Genomic DNA, 17,796 nt, shown 5'->3' with positions numbered 1-17,796 from the left:
AAAAGATCACTAGACAGAACTCTGTCCCCGACTCCGTGGCCTAGTGGTCCAGAATGTATCTCCCACCTCCTGGGCCATGGCGGGGTGCACACACAGTATGACCCACTGCAAGTCTTGGGCAATTGAAAACCAGTCAGCTGCCTTGCTGGGCTTATTATTCTTTTTGGGGGGCAGGGAGAATTCCTCTGATGATCTGATGTGAGTTTTGCTCCTCCCCGCCACCTCCAACCCGATGCCCGGTCAGGCGAGAGATTCACAAAATAACCCAGGGCACCCTGCTTCCATGAAATCCAAAACTGGCTCAAAATTCTTCTGGAATGCTCTTAAAAATCTTCCTAGGCCAATCCGGGACCAAACCCCGGACAGCCAGCTGCTCCCTGACACCGATCCAAAAACAGCTCCCAGACCTTGCGGCCCATCCTGTAATCCTTCCCAGAGCAATTCAGAAAAAACAAGTCCCAGGTCACCTGCTGCACTCTAGATTCTCCCCTCAGAGCGCCTAAAATTGGATAAAGAGAAACAGCATGGCCTAATGGGTAGAACGTGGGCCTGGGTATCAGAAGATTGTGGGTTCTAATCCTGACTCTGCCACTTTCTGCTGTGTGACCGTGGGCAAACCACTTCACTTCTCTGAGCCGCAGTTACCTATGTGTAAAATGAGGCTTGAGACTGTGAGCCCCACATGGGACAGGGACTGTGTCCAACCCGATTTGCTTGTATCCACCCCAGCATGTAGTATAGTGCTTGGTACACAGTCAGCACTTAACAAAATACCGCAATTATTATTCCTATTAAGGCACCCTAGCAGATTTTTCCTCGCCACCCCTGATCCCAAGCCCCAGAATCACAGACACTAGGCTCGGTCACCGGTCAACGCCAGAGGGAAAAGGTGCGGGTCGCCGGGTAGCCTGGGTGCAGGCATTGTGGATGCTGACCGATTGATGGGGGAATGCTCCTGATTCATCCGGCGCGAGCACGTGGTCCAACTAGGTGTCAGAGGAGCCCGGGCAGGAAGGCCAGCCCTTCCACCCGAAACGTGCCCCCCAAGCCTCACCCTGGCACCAGCTCATCTACTGACAGTCCTAAAATGGAGCCCGGGCCCCAGGCCGAGTTTCACCAACAGAAGTTCCGGCGCTGCCGCCTGGGTCTTCTGGATTGAAGGGACTTTGCAGCCCGAACCGGGAGGATACCACCTCAGAAGCAGCTCGTTGACACGACTGACCCCACGCTGTCCCCTGCAACACGGGCCCATATGGGCCGCCTTGCCCTGACCCTTGCGGGGGGGAGCGTAATTCGTACCCCAAAGTCCCGCCCTCGGCCCATACCTCTTCGTTTCATCCCAGGTAGCTGTCGATGTCCAGTGGAGGGGCTGGCTTTTGGGTCTGGGGGCAGAGAACGGGCTCAATACCCTGATTCTCTGTTGCCTTCGGAGGAGGGATCAGGAGGCTTCCTTGGGTGTGGGATTCACAGCAGGAGCTGCTGATGAATAAAATAAGAATCTCAGCCTGAGGACTGTTTACCCAAGAGGGAAAAGGAGGAGGAAGAAAGGGAAAGAAGGAAGGAAATGGGGAAAGATGGGAGGGGGAAAGGTGCCTTGAAGCCTTCCTCCCCCCGACGGTTAGAATATGTGCCTGGAGAGGGCCGCTGTCCACTGGGTGCCTTAAAGGGCCCCGTGAGCCCCACTTCTCCATCCCCCAAGTGGCCTGGCCGGACGGACGGCCCCCTTTCCCTTCGGTGGAGGAAGGGAAAGCGGACAGGTTGGGGCCGGTGGGGTGATGTGTGACGGGCCTGGAGACAGCGGGGCGAGGGAGCTCTTGGGTCCCACTGGCAGCCGTGGACTCCGGCTGACCCCGAGCGGTTGGTCGGCGCGGGGGCAGAGCGAGCCCGAACCCGTCTGGCCGGCGGCGCCGGTGGGATTACAGGCTCTGGCTGTCTGGATCTCGCCCCCGCACTGGCCCTGAAATAGCCCTGAGTTGGCGGTAGTGGCAGCCCTGGCCCTGGTGGGCCCTGGGGACTGTGAGCCCACTGTTGGGTAGGGGCTGTCTCTATATGTTGCCAACTTGGACTTCCCAAGCGCTTAGTACAGTGCTCTGCACACAGTAAGCGCTCAATAAATACGATTGATTGATTGACTGATTGATTGATTGATTGAAAGGGGCGCAGACGGGGACGAGCCCCCGTGCCCAGGCCGCCACCAAGCAGTGGGTCATCCGGTGCGACGCTGAGGGGTTGGAGGGAAGGGGCCGGCGGGGAGAGGGAGAGACAGAGAAAGAGAGAGACCCAAGCACCGGCACCGGGTGAGCCGTTCAAGTCACCTGGCTTTGCTCCTTGGGGTCGGGGGTGGGACCCTGCTTCCAAAAAATCGGCTAGTCTTAGTGCACGGAGCACCGGCCTGGGAACCAGAGGACTTGTGTCGACTGTGTGACCTTGGGCAAGTCATCCAACTTCTCCGCCTCTGTTTCCTCAACTGTAAAATGGAGATTAAATACCTGTTGTCCTCCTACTTAGACTGTAACCCCCATGTGGGATACGGACTGGGTTCAACCTAACTCGTATCTACCCGAGTGTTTGGAACAGTGTTTGGCACATGGTGAGTGCTTAACAAGTACCATAAGTACTATATTGCTAAGCACATAAATCATCATCATCATCAATCGTATTTATTGAGCGCTTACTGTGTGCAGAGCACTGTACTAAGCGCTTGGGAAGTACAAATTGGCAAAATATAGAGACAGTCCCTACCCAACAGTGGGCTCACAGTCTAAAAGGGGGAGACAAAACCAAACATACTACAAAATAAAATAGAATAGATATGTACAAGTTAAATAAATAAATAAATAAATAATAAATGTGTGTGCATGCCTGTATATATAATAATGATGGCATTTGTTAAGCACTTACTATGTGCTAAGCTCTGTTCTAAGTGCTGGATGTATGTATATATATATATATATATATTTATACACACACCATATAGAGAAGCAGCGTGACTCAGAGGAAAGAGCACAGGCTGTGGAGTCAGAGGTCATGGGTTCAAATCCCGGCTCTGCCAATTGTCAGCCATGTGACTTTGGGCAAGTCACTTCACTTCTCTTTGCCTCAGTTACCTCATCTGTAAAATGGGGATTAAGACTGTGAGCCTCCTGTGGGACAACCTGATCACTCTGTAACCTCCCCTGCGGTTAGAAGCATATAGTAAGGGCTTAATAAATGCCATTATTATTATTAGATGTGTATGTGTGTGTATACACAAGTCCAGCTCCGCTCCGCTTCTAGGCCGCCGAGTGATTTGGGGCTGTTAGGGACCCTCACTGGACATGGCTTCTCCTCCCTCTCTCACTCCCTCCGCAGCCCCCTGGACTGTGAGCCCCTCGGGGGGGACGGACTCATAGCCACACCCAAACAGATTGCCCAAATGAAGACAGATCTACCAATAAGGGGAATTTTCAGAGCACCTACTGTGTGCAGATCACTGAGTCTAGAGCCTGTGAGTGGGTGACAGAGGTGAATGAAACTTGACCCTTTTCTCAGGGGAATTTGCACTCTAGTGAAGGAAGACACTAGAGGACAATGAGATATAGGAGGAAGAGGACAATGAGAAGATGAGGACGTGGATGAGTTGGTGCTTCAGTAATAGGGTATGTAAACTGATGGGGCAGATGGGCTACGGGTGGTAGTGAGGGCAGAAGTGGCGGTTGGCACACGAGTCCTGAGGTGAGAGTTGTGGGGACGTGACCTGGAGTAAAATGAATTGGGGAAAGGCCTTCTGTTGGAAGTGGGATTTCAAGAAGTTTTGAAGATGGGCACAGCAGTGGTCTGACAAGAAGGTGGCAGAAGTCCCAGGCTAGGGGTTAGAGCTAAGCAAAGGCCTAATTCTCCCTGGACGGGGGTCAGAGATTGCGAGAGGTGGCCGTGCTGCTTGTCCCCAGGTCGGAGCCCAGGCTGCTGTGGCCTAAGAACTGGGACACCACCAACGAGGGAGCAGGGAACACAGGCCAGACAGAGTTGAGGGGGTGGGAGTGTGAGATGGCAAGACCCATTGGGACTCGAGCACAGGGCCTAGGTGCTGTTGGCCAGAAGTGGCTCAGTGCCAGCCCTGGGACTTGATCATTATTTGTTAAGCATTTACTATACGCTAGCCAATGTACTAAGTGCTCTGCACACAGTAGTGCTCAATAACTACGATTGCATGAATACAAACTGGATTGGACATAGTCCCTTTCTCGTAGTAATAATAATAACAATGATGGTTTTTGTTAAGTGCTATGTGCCAAGCACTGTTCTAAACTTTGGGGTATATACAAGGGAATCAGGCTGTCCCACGTGGGGCTCACAGTCTTAATCCCCATTTCACAGATGAGGTAACTGAGGGACAGAGAAGTGACTTGCCCAAAGTCACACAGCTAAGTGGCAGAGGCGGGATTAGAACCCACGACCTCTGACTCCCAAGCCCGGGCTCTTTCCACTAAGCCACGCTGCTTCTCTCATGTGGGACTCACAGTCTCAGTCTCCACATATTTCACAGACGAGAAGCAGCGCCAGAGTCGGGATTATCAATCAATCGTATTTATTGAGCGCTTACTGTGTGCAGAGCACTGTACTATGCGCTTGGGAAGTACAAGTTGGCAACATACAGGGACAGTCCCTACCCAACAGCGGGCTCACAGTCTAGAAGGGGGATTCATTCATTCAGTCGTATTTACTGAGCGCTTACTGTGTGCAGAGCCCTGTACTAAGCGCTTGGGAAGTACAAATTGGCAACATATAGAGACGGTCCCTACCCAACAGCGGGCTCACAGTCTAGAAGGGGGATACCACGTGCAAGTTTACCAAGGACCATATCAGGCACTTGGGAGGTGGGCAGGGGGAGTGTTTGGGAGAGGCTGCAAAAGGCAGGGGAAGATGCCACTGGGAAGGAGGGAGAAGGAGCTATGGATGAAGAGAGAGTGGGGGAGCCTCCCAGAGGGCTGGAGGCACCCCCAAACCCCTGCCCCTACAGCATCACAGCATTCCACCAACCTTGGGTGCTTGGTCTCTCCCACTGGCCTCTTCCCCATGTCCCCTTCGGTGAATCCAGGCCCACAGCCCAAGCTCACTCATGATGCCAACTTAATCCCTCATTTTCCAGCGGGAAGAAACACAGCAAGCTTATCGGGAAAGGAACGGGGAGGATGGCACCCCCACACTTTGCTACCTCAAGCACATCATTCTCTACCCACCCCTTTGATCCTACCCAAGACCCCAAAACCGTAGGGAGCCGGGTCACTGGGTGCTCAGACCCATCACTGTGAGAAGCAGCATGGTCTAGTGGATACAGCCCGAGCCCGGGCATCAAAAGGACCTGAGTTTTAATCCCTCCTCCATGACATGTCTGCTGTGTGACCTTGGGCAGGTCACTTTTCTGGGCCTGTTACCTCACCTGTAAAATGTGGATTGAGACTGTGAACCCCACTTGAGACAGGGAGTGTGTCCAACCCAATTGCTTGGATCCATCCCAGCGTTTAGTGCAGTGCCTGGCACGTAATAAGCAGCTAACAGATACAACAATTATTATCATCGCCAGCCTCTCAACAGGTTGACAGAACCCCATCCTACCCCAGAACAACCGCTCACCTGGGATTATTTGCAGGCAATGGAGGGTGGAGAGGCTCTCCTGAGATCCCAGCGCTTAGAACAGTGCTTTGCACATAGTACGCGCTTAACAAATACCATCATTATTATTATTATTATATCAAATTCTCTAGGGACCCAGCCCCTCTCAGGGTTGCAACGGGAGAGTTTCCAGTACTCTGCCAGTCCCAGCTACAGGAGGGAGCTCACACCAGGCAAGGAGTAAACATGAACTAGATTGGCTCAAGTAGTGTAGTTTAGCAGAAAGAGCATGGGCTTGGAAGTCACAAGTCGTGGGTTCTAATTCCAGCTCTGCCACTTATCAGCTGTGTGACTTTGGGCAAGTCACTTTGACTTCTCTGTGCCTGTTACCTCATCTGTAGAATGGGGATTAAGACTGTGAGCCCCACGTGGGACAACCTCAACCCCAGCGCTTAGAACAATGCTTGGCACATCGTGAGCGCTTAACAAATACCCTCATTATTATTATTATTACTATTATCACGGGAAAAGGGAGAGGGAGGCTGACCCTGAACCACTTGCTAGATCTTCCAAAGCCCCTGTAGCCCCGGCTGATGCGGGTTCCCAGGCAGGAGAGTGGCCGAAGCAACGTTTAATGGCTAGGACGATAGGAAAGGACGCAGGGTCAGAGAGTGAATCACAGACTGAGATGTGTGAGAGCAGATAAGAAGTGCGGACAGCCTCTCACCCCATCTCAGGTTAAGGGCCACAGAGCACACGGGCATTCCTTCCCCGAGGCCTGGGCTTGAAAAAACCACGGAATCTCAAACCCCATAAGAAAATTCTGTCCCGACCTATTTCACTCCAGTTACCAGTTACCAGAAAGGTGAAGCTCACCGCATGGCAATGGTGATTTTCTCCTGGGCCAGTCCAAGATCGGCTCTGGTGGGTCAGAGAGAGGAGCAGAGGATCGGCAGAGAGAACTCTGGCCTCCAGATAACCACTTGGGAAAACCTGGCTCGGCCCCACAGGTGGACAAAGCTTTACAAACCTGGCCGGGAAGGCTATCATCATCATCATCAATCGTATTTATTGAGCGCTTACTATGTGCAGAGCACTGTACTAAGCGCTTGGGAAGTACAAATTGGCAACATATAGAGACAGTCCCTACCCAACAGTGGGCTCACAGTCTAAAAGGCTATCTACCCCCGGGAGGCCTTGTGGCCTCTGGAAAATGTAGGTCACTTGACCCCTTTGCTTCCCGGGTTCTGTAGGTCTTCCCTTCGCTTCCCTGGCCAGACCTGATTCCAAACCTCTCTGTCCAGTGAGAAGGGCTGTGAATCGAGGGAGGAGAGGGAGCGCCGTAGGGCAGGTCCCAGAAGGCTGCGTGGAGGAAGCGAGATTCCCCCTGCGGTGGGTGGGGAGGGTGTCCAGACCCAGTTTCCTTGTGTGGCCCGGAACAAACAATTCACTAGGTCTCGGGTGGTCGGCCCCTACCCGACGGTGGACTCCCCAAAGCCCCCAGCACGGTGGTGTTCCTGGACCTCCATGAGGCTCCCCGTCACCAAGGGGAGGGAGAGAGTTACAGCTTGCGGGGTCCTCCTGCAAGGCACCCTGTGGAGCACGACCTCTGCCCCAATCATCTTGCCCTCCCTGCTACTCCTGCCGAGGAACAAAGAAGCAGCGTGGCTCAGTGGAAAGAGCCCGGGCTTTGCAGTCAGAGGTCATGGGTTCGAATCCCACCTCCACCACATGTCTGCTGTGTGACCTTGGGCAAATCACTTATCTCTCACCGTTAGGCCTCGTTCTCACCTGTCCCACCATCGACCCCCGGCCCACGTCATCCCCCTGGCCTGGAATGCCCTCCCTCTGCACATCCGCCAAGCTCGCTCTCTTCCTCCCTTCAAGGCCCTACTGAGAACTCACCTACTCCAGGAGGCCTTCCCACACTGAGCCCCCTCCTTCCTCTCCCCCTCCCCATGTCTTACCTCCTTCCCCTCCCCACAGCACCTGTATATATGTATATATGTTTGTATGTATTTATTATTCTATTTATTGTACATATTTATTACTCTATTGTACGTATTTATTACTCTATTTATTTGCACATTTATTCTATTTATTTTATTTTGTTAATGTTTTGTTTTATTCTCTGTCCCACCCCTTCTAGACTGTGAGCGCACTGCTGGGTAGGGACCGTCTCTATATGTTGCCAACTTGTACTTCCCAAGCGCTTGGTACAATCAATCATATTTATTGAGTGCTTACTGTGTGCAGAACACTGTACTAAGCGCTTGGAAAGTACAAGATGGCAACATATAGAGACAGTCCCTACCCAACAGTGGGCTCACAGTCTAAAAGGGGGAGACACAGAACAAAACCAAACATACTCACAAAATAAAATAAATAGAATAGATATGTACAAGTTAGAGTAATAAATATGTACAAACATATATACATATATACAGGTGCTGTGGGGAAGGGAAGGAGGTAAGATGGGGGGATGGAGAGGGGGACGAGGGGGAGAGGAAGGAAGGGGCTCAGTCTGGGAAGGCCTCCTGGAGGAGGTGAGCTACAGTGCTCTGCACACAGTAAGCGCTCAATAAATACGATTGAATGAATGAATGAACTTATTTAGCTGAGTGGCGCAGCAGAAGCGTGCTGGGCCCATAACCCAGAGGTCGATGGATCAAAACCACCCTCTGCTAATGAGATCTTTTGAGAGAAGCAGCGTGGCTCAGTGGAAAGAGCCCGGGCTTTGGCGTCAGAGGTCATGGGTTCAAATCCCGACTCTGCCACATGCCTGCTGGGTGGTCTTGGGCAAGTCACTTAACTTCTCTGAGCCTCAGTTACCTCATCTGTAAAATGGGGATGAAGACTGTGAGCCCCACGGGGGCAATTTAATCACCATGTATCCCCCCCAGCGCTTAGAACAGTGCTCTGCACATAGTAAACGCTTAACAAATGCCAACTATTGTTATTATTATTATTATTATTCTCTGAGCCTCAGTTACCTCATCTGTAAAATGGGGATGAAGACTGTGAGCCCCACGTGGGACAATTTGATCACCATGTAGCCCCCCCAGCGCTTAGAACAGTGCTCTGCACATAGTAAACGCTTAACAAATGCCATCAAAAAAAAAAAACTTAACTTCTCTGTGCCTCAGTTACCTCATCTGTAAGATGGGAATTAAGACTATGAGCCTTACGTGGAACAATCTGATCACCTTGTATCCCCCCAGCGCTTAGAACAGTGCTTCGCACATAGTAAGCGCTTAACAAATACTATTATTATTATTATTATTATTATTATTATTATTATTATTATTAAAGAAGGAGGCCCAGAGCCGGCCGGAAGCGCCACACCGCCATGGTCGCCCTCCCGCGGAAGTCCTTGGTCCCGGCCCCCGGCCGCTTCCGGGTCCCCTCTAGGCTGGCGGAGGACTCAGCGACTCTATCGTCCGCCTCTGGTCCGCCTCTGGTCCGCCTCTCCCTACAACTCCACTCCCTTCCCTCCAGGGGGCGCAGCTCATAGTCAATCGATAACAATCATCGTCATCAATCGTATTTATTGAGCGCTTACTGTGTGCAGAGCACTGTACTAAGCGCTTGGGAAGTACAAGTTGGCAACATATAGAAACAGTCCCTACCCAACAGTGGGCTCACAGTCTAAAAGGGGGAGACAGAGAACAAAACCAAACATACTAACAAAATGAAATAAATAGAATAGATATGTACAAGTAAAATAAATAAATAAATAGAGTAACAAATATGTACAAACATATATACATACGTACAGGTGCAGTGGGGAAGGGAAGGAGGTAAGATGTGGGGGATGGAGAGGGGGACGAGGGGGAGAGGAAGGAAGGGGCTCAGTGCGGGAAGGCCTCCTGGAGGAGGTGAGCTCTCAGTAGGGCCTTGAAGGGAGGAAGAGAGCTAGCTTGGCGGATGGGCAGAGGGCATAACGGCTTTTGTTGAGCGCTTACTATGTGCAAAGCTCTGTTCTAAGCGCTGGGGAGGGGATACAAGGTGATAATAATAATAATAATAATGTCATTTGTTATGCCATTCCCCTTCCTTCCTCTCCCCCTTGTCCCCCTCTCCAACCCCCCCATAATAATAATAATAATGGCATTTATTAAGCGCTTACTATGTGCAAGGCACTGTTCTAAGCACTGGGGAGGTTACAAGGTGATCAGGTTGTCCCACGGGGTACTCACAATCTTAATCCCCATTTTACAGATGAGGTAACTGAGGCCCAGAGAAGTGAAGTGACTTGCCCAAAGTCACCCAGCTGACAATTGGCAGAGCCGGGATTCAAACCCATGACCTCTGACTCCAAAGCCCGGGCTCTTTCCACTGAGCTACGCTGCTTTTCATCTTACCCATCTTCTCATCTTCCCCATTTTACCTCCTTCCCTTCCCACAGCACCTGTATATATGCTTGTACATACTTATTACTCTATTTATTTATGTATTTATTTAACTTGTACATATCTATTCTATTTATTTTATTTTGTTAGTATGTTTGGTTTTGTTCTCCTTCTCCCCCTTTTAGACTGTGAGCCCACGGTTGGGTAGGGACTGTTTCTATATGTTGCCAACTTGTACTTCCCAAGCGCTTAGTACAGTGCTCTGCACACAGTAAGCGCTCAATAAATACGATTGATTGATTGATTTGTTGCTGAGAGCTCACCTCCTGCAGGAGACCTTCCCAGACTGAGCCCCCTCCTTCCTCTCCCCCTCCTCCCCATCCCCCCGCCTTACCGCCTTCCCCTCCCCACAGCACCTGTATATATGTAGATACGTTTGCACGTATTTATTACTCTATTTATTTATTTTACTTGTACATATTTATTCTATTTATTTTATTTTGTTAATATGTTCTGTTTTGTTCTCTGTCTCCCCCTTCTAGACTGTGAGCCCACTGTTGGGTAGGGACCGTCTCTATATGTTGCCAACTTGTACTTCCCAAGCGCTTAGTACAGCGCTCTGCACACAGTAAGCGCTCAATAAATACGATTGATTGATTGATTGATTGATAGGGACCGTCTCTATATGTTGCCAACTTGGACTGCCCAAGCGCTTAGTACAGTGCCCTGAACACGGTAAGTGCTCAATAAATACGATTGAATGAATGAATTTGTTAAGCGCTTACTATGTGCAAAGCTCTGTTCTAGGCACTGGGGAGGGGATACAAGGTGATAATAATACTAATAATGGCATTTATTAAACGCTCACTATGTGCAAAGCACTGTTCTAAGCGCTGGGGAGGGGATACAAGGTGATCAGGTTGTCCCACGTGGGGCTCACGGTCTTCATCCCCATTTTACAGATAAGGGAACTGAGGCTCAGAGAAGTGAAGTGACTTCCCCAGGTCACAGCTGACAAGCGGCGGTGTCGGGATTAGAACCCATGGCTTCTGACTCCCAAGCTTGGGCTCTTGCTACTGAGCCACGTTGCTTCTGTCATCGATGTGCATATTGATCGATCAATATCAATCGATCGTTATTTATTGAGCGCTCGGGAGAGTACAATAAAACAGAACTGGGAGACAAGTTCCCTGCCCACGACGAGGTTACGGTCTAAAAATACAAATAACTGTATTTGTCAAGCTTTTAGTATGGGCCAAGCACGGGACTAAGCGCTGAGGTAAATACAAGTGTGGCTTAGCGGAAAGAGCCCGGGCTTGGGAGTCAGAGGTTGTGGGTTCTAATTCCGCTCCGCCGCTTGTCAGCTGTGTGACTTTGGGTGTCACTTAACTTCTCTGTGCCTCAGTTCCCTCATCTGTAAAATGGGGATTAAGACTGTGAGCCCCATGTGGGACAACCTCACTACCTTGTATCTACCCCAGAGCTTAGAACAGTGCTTGGCACATAGTAAGCGCCTAACAAATGCCATCCTTATGATTACTATTATACAAGATAATCAGGTCGACCTCAATCCCTGTCCCACATGGGGCTCGCACTCCAAGTAGGAGGGCGAACAGGAATTGAATCCCTATTTTACAGATGAGGAAACTGAGGTGGAAGAAGTTAATCAATCATTGACATTTATGGAGCGCTTACTGCGTGCAGAGCATTCATTCAATCGTATTTATTGAGCGCTTACTGTGTGCAGAGCACTGTACTAAGCGCTTGGGAAGTACAAGCGGGCAACACACAGAGATGGTCCCTACCCAACAGCGGGCCCACAGCCCAGAAGGGGGAGACAGAGAACAAAACATATTAACAAAATAAAATAAATAGAATAAATATGTACAAATAAAACAAATAAATAGAGTAATAAATACGTACAAATATATATACATATATACAGGTGCTGTGGGGAGGGGAAGGAGGTAAGGCGGAGGGGATGGGGAGGGGGAGAGGAAGGAGGGGGCTCAGTCTGGGAAGGCCTCCTGGAGGAGGTGAGCTCTCAGTAGGGCTTTGAAGGGAGGAAGAGAGCAATCAATCAATCAATCAATCAATCAATCGTATTTATTGAGCGCTTACTGTGTGCAGAGCACTGTACTAAGCGCTTGGGAAGTCCAAGTTGGCAACATATAGAGACAGTCCCTACCCAACAGTGGGCTCACAGTCTAAAAGGGGGAGACAGAGAACAAAACCAAACATATTGACAAAATAAAATAAATAGAATAGATATGTACAAGTAAAATAAATAAATAGAGTGATAAATACGTACAAACATATATACATATATACAGGTGCAGTGGGGAAGGGAAGGAGGTAAGATGGGGTGATGGAGAGGGGGACGAGGGGAAGAGGAAGGAAGGGGCTCAGTCTGGGAAGGCCTCCTGGAGGAGGTGAGCTCTGAACTAAGCACTTGGGAGAGATCAGTACAATAGATTTAATATCATCATCATCAATCGTATTTATTGAGCGCTTACCGTGTGCAGAGCACTGTACTAAGCGCTTGGGAAGTACAAATTGGCAACACCTAGAGACAGTCCCTACCCAACAGTGGGCTCACAGTCTAAAAGGGAGAGACAGAGAACAAAACCAAACATACTAACAAAATAAAATAAATAGAATAGATATGTACAAGTAAAATAAATAAATAAATAAATAGAGTAATAAATATGTACAAACATATCCATATATGCAGGTGCTGTGGGGAAGGGAAGGAGGTAAGATGGGGGGATGGAGAGGGGGGCGAGGGGGAGAGGAAGGAAGGGGCTCAGTCTGGGAAGTTCTCCTGGAGGAGGTGCGCTCTCAGTAGGGCCTTGAAGGGAGGAAGAGAGCGAGCTTGGCCAACTTGTATGGAGCACTTACTATGTGCAAAGCACTGTTCTAAGCGCTGGGGGGATACCCCCCTGATCTGCCCTACCTCCTTCCCCTCCCCACAGCACTTGTATATATTTGCACAGATTTATTACTCTATTTATTTTACTTGTACATATTTACTATTCCATTTATTTTGTTAATGATGTGCATATAGCTATAATTCTATTTATTCTAACGATTTTGACACCTGTCTACATGTTTTGTTTTGTTGTCTGTCTCCCCCTTCCAGACTGTGAGCCCGTTGTTGGGTAGGGACCGTCTCTCCATGTTGCCGACCTGTACTTCTCAAGCGCTTAGTACAGTGCTCTGCACACAGTAAGCGCTCAGTAAATCATCATCATCATCAATAGTATTTATTGAGCGCTTACTGTGTGCAGAGCACTGTACTAAGCGCTTGGGAAGTACAAGTTGGCAACATAAATACGATTGAATGAATGAATCTAGGCATTATTAATATTCTGATATTACTTCTTATTATGTGTCTATCACTGTACTAAGCCCTTGGAAAAATACAATACAATCAAGCTGGGAGATGCAATCCCTGCCCACAAGGAGCTTACAGTTTACGGGGTGGGGGTGGGAGGCAGACATTAAAATCAATTACAGATAGGTGAAAGTATCAGAGTGAAGTATGGACTGGAGAGGGGATATATATATACATATGTATATATGTTTGTACATTTTTTTTACTCTATTTATTTACTTAATTTATTTGTACATATCTATTCTATTTATTTTATTATTTTAGTATGTTTGGTTTTGTTCTCTGTCTCCCCCTTTTAGACTGTGAGCCCACTGTTGGGTAGGGACTGTCTCTATATGTTGCCAATTTGTACCTCCCAAACGCTTAGTACAGTGCTCTGCACATAGTAAGCGCTCAATAAATATGATTGATGATGATGATGATGATGATGAGAGGCTGAGGGTGGTGAAATCAGCTGATACAGTAGTGGGGATCTGACAAGCGGTTGGAGCCCCATGGGGATCATTAGGATTAGTACAAGCGCTTAGTACAGTGCTCTGCACACAGTAAGCGCTCAATAAATACGATTGATGATGATTAGGATGGAGAGGAGGGGGTGGGTTTTGGGTGTGGGCCGACAAGATTTGCTGAAAGACTGAGAGGGAAGAGTCAAGGAAAATAACTGGGCTGTGGGCTTGCAGGTAGGGTAGTGTTGTCCACTGTCGCTGCTCCAGAGGGGTGAGGTGAGAGACACGTGTGTGTGCGTGTGTGTGTGTGTGTGTGAGAGAGAGAGAGAGAGAGAGAGACGTAGATACAGCCTGATGGCTTGTAACTACCCCAGAGCTTAGTACAGTGCCTGACACACAGTAATGCCACAATTATTATTTATTAGAGAGAGAGTGTCTTTTTTTAGACACTGTGTGTATTTTTTTTTTTTCAGATAAGCTTCAGGAGTCCAACTCGCCATTGACTTCCCTGGCACCTCACCAACTGGAGTCCCCGAGGGCGGCTGGGTGGGGGGTTGGACACGAACACGGGGAATTGGAATGAGAAGCAGTGTGGTCTAGTGGGTAGAGCCCGGGCCTGGGAGCCGGAAGGACCCAGGTTTTAATCCCAGCTCCGCCACTTGTCTGCTGTGTGACCTGGAGGAAATCACTTCATTTCTCTGGGCCTCGGTTACCTCATCTGGAAAATCGGGGTTAGGACTGTGAGCCCCAGGTGGGAGAGGGACTGTATCCAATCTGATGGCAGCGTGGCTCAGTGGAAAGAGCACGGGCTTGGGAGTCGGAGGTCATGGGTTCTAATCCCTGCTCCGACACTTGTCAGCTGTATGACTTTGGGCAAGTCACTTAACTTCTCTGTGCCTCAGTTATCTCATCTGTAAAAAAAATGGGGATTAAGACTGTGAGCCCCATGTGGGACAACCTGATCACCTTATATCCTCCCCAGCTTAGAACAATGCTTTGCACATAGTGAGCGCTTAACAAATGCCATCATCAGTATTATTATTATTATTGACTTTTGCCTACCCCAGCGCTTAATTCAGTACCTGGAACACAGTAACCGCTTAACAAATACCATAGAAAAAACCCATCCCAACTGCAGAGGGCTCCGAGAAGGCCCTTAGCCAGAAATCATGAACCCACAGGGGTTGGGGGACCAGGCTGGCAGGAGTCGGGAGCCCGCGGGCCGAGGAGCCTGAAGCCCCTCCAGAGAGACACCCCCTCCCTGCCCCCCGTGGACCACTGCCAGGCCCCTAATGGAAACTCCTCACCATTGGTTTAAACACCCTCAATTCCCTCGCCCCCTCCTACATCACCTTACTGCTCTTCTACTCCAACCCAGCCCGCACACTTTGCTCCTTCAATGCCAACCTACTCACTGGGCCTCCATCTCACCTGTCTGGCCACCGACCCCTTGCCCACGTCCTGTCTCTGGCCTGGAATGCCTTCCCACCTCAAATCCCACAGACGATCACTCTCCCCCCACCTCCAAACGCTTCTTGAAGGCCCATCTCCTCCAAGAGGCCTTCCCCGACTAAGACCTCATTACCTTTTCATTCAGTGATTCACTCACTCCCTTCTGTGTCACCCTGATTTGCTCCCTTTATTCACCCTCTCCTCAGCCCCACGACACGTACGTACATATCTGTAATTTATTGATTTCTATTCATGTCTGTCTCCCCCTCTATATGATAACCTCATTATGGATGGGGAATATGTCTACTGACTCTATGTTGTTTAATTGTATTCTTCCAAGCGCTTAGTACAGTGCTCTGCACACAGTAAGCACTCAGTAAATAGGATCGAGGGATTGATTGATTAATCAGTGAGAATAGCAGCGTGGCTTAGTGGCTAGAGCATTGGTTTTGGGGTCAGAGGACATGGGTTCTACTTCCAACTCCACCACTTGTCTGCTGTGTGACCTTGGGTAAGCCACTTCATTTCTCTGTGCCTCAGTTACCTTATCTGTAAAATGGGGATAAAGACTGTGAACCCCGAAAGAGCATGGGCTTTGGGGTCAGAGGTCATGGGATCAAATCCCGGCCCTGCCAATTGTCGGCTGTGTGACTTTGGGCAAGTCACTTAACTTAACTTCCCTGTGCCTCAGTTACCTCATCTGTAAAATGGCGACTAAGTCTGTGAGCCCCCCGTGGGACAACCTGAACACCTTGTAACCTCCCCAGTGCTTAGAACAGTGCTTTGCACATAGTAAGCGCTTAATAAATGCCATCATTATTATTACGACCCGATTATCTTGTCTCCACCCAAGCATTTAGAACAGTGCTTGGCACATAGTAAATGCGTAACAAATATCATCATTATTATTATTTCAACCCGCTTACCTTGTATCTACCCCAGTGCATAGAACAGTGCTTGGCACTTAGGAAGCACTTAACAAATACCATAATCATTATAATTATTATTATTACAGCCCAATTACCTTATATCTACCCCAGGGCTTAGAACAGTGCGTGGCACATAGTAAGAGCCTAAGAAATACCATTATCATTATTATTATTAACCAATCCCTCGATCGTATTTATTGATCGCTCAGTGAGCCCTCCCCGGGCACTCTCCCCCCCCCCCCAGTTCCCCCCAACCTCACCCACCGTGGGAAATTCCCGCCCCCGTTCTCCCGGCGACCGGACGGTCGCCAGCCCCAATCTGTCACTCGCCCAAGCCGAGTGGTCGGGAGGGGGAGGGGGGCGTCCGGAGCCGGATCAGCCGTGCCCCCGCTCTGCGGGCACAAGGACTACCCCCCTGGGGGGGCCGGGGACTGGGGGGGGGAGGAGGAGGGGGAAGGGGAAGAGGAAGAGGAGGGGAAGGAGGAAGAGGAGGAGGAGGGGGAGGAAGAGGGAGAGGAGGGGAAAGAGGAAGAGGGGGAGGAGGGGGAGGAAGAGGAGGAGGGGGAGAAGAGGAGGAGGGGGAAGAGGAGGAGGAAAAGGGGAGGAGGGGGAAGAGGAGGAGGAAGAGGGGGAGGAGGGGAAGGAAGAGGAGGAGGAGGGGGGAGGGGGGAGAAAGAGGAGGAGGAGGGGGAAGAGGAGGAGGGGAAGAGGAGGAGGAGGGGAGGAGGAGGAGGGGGAGGAGGAAGAGGAGGAGGAGGGGAAGAAGGGGAGGAAAAGGGGAGGAGGAGGGGAGGAGGAAGAGGAGGGGGAGGAAAAGGTGAGGAGGGGGAAAAGGAGGAAAAAGGGGAGGAGGGGGAGGAGGGGGAGGAAAAGGGGAGGAGGGAGAAGAGGAGGAAAAAGGGGAGGAGGGGGAGGAAAAGGGGAGGAGGGGGAAGAGGAGGAGAAAGGGGAGGAGGGGGAACAGGAGGAGAAAGGGGAGGAGGGAGAGGAGAAAGGGGAGGAGGAGAGAGGAGGAGGAGGAGGAGGAGGGGCGGCGCCGTCCGGGGTTGGGGAGTTGGGGGCGGCAGAGAAGCTTGGGGCCGGCGAAGAGAAGGCTGCCAACGACGCATCCATCACCCCCGAGATCCTCTCCCGCCTCTGCCACCGCCCTTCATTCATTCATTCATGGAATCGAATTTATTGAGCGCTCGCTCACACCTCGGCTTCCCCCCGAACGAACGGGCGGGCGGGCTGCTAAACTCTCTCAAGGTCGCCCCCGTCCCCACCCCTGCCTCCGCCCCCAGCCTTTCTTTGTATATATTTGTACAGATTTATTACTCTATTTATTTTACTAGTACATATTTACTATTCTATTTCTTTTGTTAATGATGCGCATATAGCTTTAATTCTATTTGTTCCGACGATTTTGACACCTGTCTCCCTGTTTTGTTTTGCTGTCTGTCTCCCCCTTCTAGACTGTGAGCCCGTTGGTGGGTAGGGACCGTCTCTAGAAGTTGCCGACTTGTACTGCCCAAGCGCTTAGTCCAGTGCTCTGCGCACAGTAAGCGCTCAATAAATACGATTGAATGAATGAATGAATGAATGAATGAATGAACCCCACGGAGGACCGGGGCTCTCGGGCCGGGCCT

This window comes from Tachyglossus aculeatus, chromosome Y4 (genome assembly GCF_015852505.1).
Source record: "Tachyglossus aculeatus isolate mTacAcu1 chromosome Y4, mTacAcu1.pri, whole genome shotgun sequence".
NCBI classification, from domain to species: domain Eukaryota; kingdom Metazoa; phylum Chordata; class Mammalia; order Monotremata; family Tachyglossidae; genus Tachyglossus; species Tachyglossus aculeatus.
Note: the sequence above shows the minus strand (reverse complement) of the source record.